Consider the following 4,508-nt stretch of genomic DNA (forward strand, 5'->3'; position numbering starts at 1 on the left):
GTTTTGCTTTTGCATATCAGTGCACTTATCTGTGTACTTACCTGTGGGAGTACCTGCTATAAAGAGTAGTAACCCAGCAGTAAAGTCTTGAACTATAATTTTTATACCCGAACCTAAAGCCTAAACGAATTGAGATAGTTTGCAGTAGGGATGGGTAAATTTGATATTCGAAGCTTCGATATTCGCATTTTAATCGAATTTTAGCTCAAAAATGGCGAATTTTTGAAATCGAACTTGGAGTTGCTAACATTCGGATAAATCGAATTTTTCTAGAAAAAATCGAATTTGATATTTATTTCCAAAAAAATCAACTCTACAACTTTCTTGTTTCTGACTAAATTTGCCATCACTGTGTGTGGTACTCCATTTGTCTTATACTAGGTTCACATATAAGTAGGTTATCCTCATTTTCGAGATTAACACCCTAATCTGTAATTAGAACAAGAGATTAGCCATATAAAATTCGTCCCTTGTTAATCTGTAATTATAAAATAATCTCAGATTTTAGGGATGCAAGTAAAGAATACATCTTTTTCGATCCGATGCATCGAGACAAAAAATCTGTGCCAAGAAGGAACTATTATTCTTAAATTAAAAAAAAAAAATTGCAAAAAGTACTTTTTTTGTTGATTCTTTATTTTAAATTTGTAGAGGCTTTTACGTTGGTAGCACGAAGCTTTTGCCTGAGAAGACCCCTAGTAAAATTTTCTGGAGAATAATTTTCTAGAGTACACCAGTCCTCTAACGGCCTTCCGAATTTGCTTTTTGCGGGATTTATTGAAGTAAGGATCAAAATTACCCTTCTAGGCGGGAGCCAATAGGTTAAAATGCTCTACGAAAATATTTCCCATGAAATTTTATTATATATCTATGTCTTAACCTTTAATTTCGCTCAGACATTTATTTTAACTATTTTTTTGAAAACTACTTAGGCCGAGACATGAAAATTTAGTAGGCCATGAAATAAAAATACGAGCTAACTTTCGCAAATCCACCGAGTGTTTTACTACTGGATGGGTATACTTTCAGAAAATGTTAACAAAGTCCGGGCTGGTTCGGGCTGGTTTGGGCTGGGTTTGGTGGACTACGGTGTAATTTGAGTTTAAGTTTTTAAACAGCACCTCAAAATTATTGTAATTGTTGCATAGTATTTTAAGCATAACACTTCTTTAACTAAATTAGACTTTTCAAACAGGTGGCACCCCTCTTAAATGCAATTCAAAAATAAAGTTTATTCAAAATCATTTCGGTTGATACCCATATTGGGGTAATTTATATAACTTTTTAAATAATTTGATTTTGATTTTCTTACATACATTCATATGGCACAAAGCTAAAACCATATTACACATCTACAGGGCAACCCCTTTCATTTGACACCTACCTCCTTTATGAAAATCGAACGAACGATACAGATTTTATAACATGGTGTTAATATTTAACGCAAACATCTCCGAACTCGATTAAGAAGTTTCACTTCAAAAAATTGTTGGAAAATTCGAAAAAATTCGAATTAAATCGAATTTGCACCACCGAATTTCGAATTGAATAATCGAATGGTTGGGCAATGTTCGAAATTCGGAAAAAATCGAATTTCAACCCCCCACTACCCATCCCTAGTTTGCAGAAATACATAAACTGTGATATTTTAGTAATTATTGAAGCCAATTCACTAAAAGTCTTTGCCAAAAAAGATCCTTATACATTATTGGAGAATGTGTATCTCTGTAACCGCTTCACTAGTATACACCCATTTTGAAAGTGGTTGACTTTGGTTCAACAAAGAAGAGGGTTGCCAATTGTGGAAGCTAATTCGATATTTTCAATAATAGCAATAATACATTTTTTATAAATGGGCGTGGCACTGCCCACTTATGATCATGTGTGTATACCTTGGTAACAAATTTATCATCTTCTACCAAACTTTTTAGAGTATTTTGCGCTTGGTATAAAAAAGCTACATGTTGAAGACTTTTGAAATCGGTCTAAAAGTACGCCCAATTCCCAGGTAATTGCACATTCAATTCCATTAAACATTCAATTTTCCCCTTTAAATTTTCAATACCCTCACACTTTTTCACTAACACACTCTTAAATGGGTAACTTCTCTGCAAACCATTTTTTCAGAGTATTCTGAATTGTAGAGAAATTTTAAGGAATTTGTAAAGATCTCATCCGATTTTTTGTCGAATTTTCTAAAATGTAATAAACTGTGCACACTTTGATTCTCTTAAGAAATATCGGAAGAAAATCTGCTAAGAAATGAAAATTTCTGCAAAATACAAAAAAATTGAAATTGGAAAAAAAATAAAAATTGTTGCAACTTTCTTTCTTAGTAAATTTGTTTGCTTCTCGAAACATTGATCCATCCTTAGCAACGCCCAGTTATGCACGGTTGCGCCTCATTGAGCGGACGTTCAAAAAGCTGCTATTCAATCCCTTGTTTTGCATGGAAAATGGTTTCACATGCAAATAGATTTTAACAAATTATAATTTTTGTGAGAAAAAATTAATAATATTTGACATTTTCGAGACCAAATAATTTGAAAAAAAAATAAAATCAGCTGCTCTACTGATACTACCTGTACAATGTGATTTGGCTCGTATCATGGTGAAATAATAATAAGGTGTTGTCACTTAGGGGGTGGTTGTCGTAATTTTGGCAATTTCGGCATACCAGCGTTACAGTAATGCCTACTCTATTTATTCCAATTTCATTTCTGGGCAATATGGAACAAAAAATGGAGCATACAATTTTGTGAAAAAAGTATGCGCAGGTATCACTGTTTCTTTGTTTCGCTTTTCCTTTGACCTCGTTTCAAATTCATTGGAAAATTTGAGCGATAATTTCCAATATTTGTGATTTTGTAAGTAATTTTTTGGTAAAATGTATACTATATATATCCAACATATTATTGGAGCAGTGCCTCGGATTGCTACGATAATGCATTTTGGTCTAACAATTTAAACGCATAATTATTTTATAATATAACTGATAGAATTCAGAAATGTTATTTTAAAATGGTAACGAAAATAAAGGTCGTAATAAAATTCCCTTTAAAGTTTAGATATTTAAAAACTATGTACGCATATACATACATGTACTTCAGAACTTCCATACGGGCTAATATGTCATTTTTATTAGAATTTAAGAATAATTAAATAAAGGGAACGATATAATTTAATTTGTTTTAATCATTATATAAATAGGCAATCATGTTTCCTTTACACCCCTTTTACGGCTAAACTATACTTCTAAGGTATAAACAATTATATATCATTAGAAAGGTATTTTGATGCTGATGTGCAGGCAATTTTTAAAATTTCAAATCAGTTTAAAATAGAGCGAAAAAATCAATTCAAAAGTCACACCAATACCAATGCCATACATGTACATGGTTGGGGCGGAAATGCCCCCTAAATGTATGCTTTAATATTGATAGCGAATTAAAGAAACGTGCTAAGCAGCAGTTTAGGAATAAGATGTATGTATGTATGTACATGAATAGATTAGACTCAAACAAGGAAGAAGGTAAAGTTGAGTATGGGGAAGAAGAAAGTGATAAATACAGAAATTAAAATAAAAGTAAAGAAACCTAGATATAAAGACAAAGAGGAAGGAAAATTTAAATAACTAACCGAATAACAATGGTGGGGGTGAATATGTAAATGAAGAAAAGAATGGACATATTTAGAACAGGATAAAGGAAAAGATAAAGATGAAGACCAAGACGACGAAGATGAAGATGAAAATGAAGATGAAGATGAAGATGAAGATGAAGATGAAGATGAAGATGAAGATGAAGATGAAGATGAAGATGAAGACGAAGATGAAGATGAAGATGAAGATGAAGATGAAGATGAAACACACCACAACTTAACCCCCAAACCGTAATTCACCACACTTCAACTCTCTCACCACACCTTAACTCACCACACCTCAACTCACCACACCTTAACTCCACAGACCTAAATTCACCACACCTTAATTCACCACACCTCAACTCACCACACGTTAACCCCCACACCTAAATCCACCACACCCTAATTCACCACACCTCAACTTTCTCACCACACCTTAACTCACCACACCTCAACTCACCACATCTTAACTCCCCACACCTAAGTTCACCACACCTCAACTCACCACAGCTAAATTCACCACACCTAAACTCACCGCACCTCTTAAGCCCACCAAACCTGAATTCACAGCGCCGTAACTCCCACACCCAATTTCCCCACATGACATGATATCACTTTATGTGGCATCAATGACATTGCTTTAATATTGATACTGAATTAAAGAAATCTGCTAAGCAGCAGTTTAGAAATCAGATTTACGAAGATAAGATTCATGCAAGTAAGAGGGTAAAGTTGAATAAGTAGAAGAAGAAAGGGATAAAGGCAAAGATTAGAATAAAAGTAAAGAAACCTAAATACAAACGAAGGTGGATATGAAGATGAAGATGAAGATGAAGATGAAGATGTAGATGAAGATGAAGATGAAG

The sequence above is a fragment of the Rhagoletis pomonella genome, unplaced genomic scaffold (assembly GCF_013731165.1).
Source record: "Rhagoletis pomonella isolate Grant_MI unplaced genomic scaffold, Rhpom_1.0 Rhpom_scaffold_00007, whole genome shotgun sequence".
NCBI lineage: Eukaryota > Metazoa > Arthropoda > Insecta > Diptera > Tephritidae > Rhagoletis > Rhagoletis pomonella.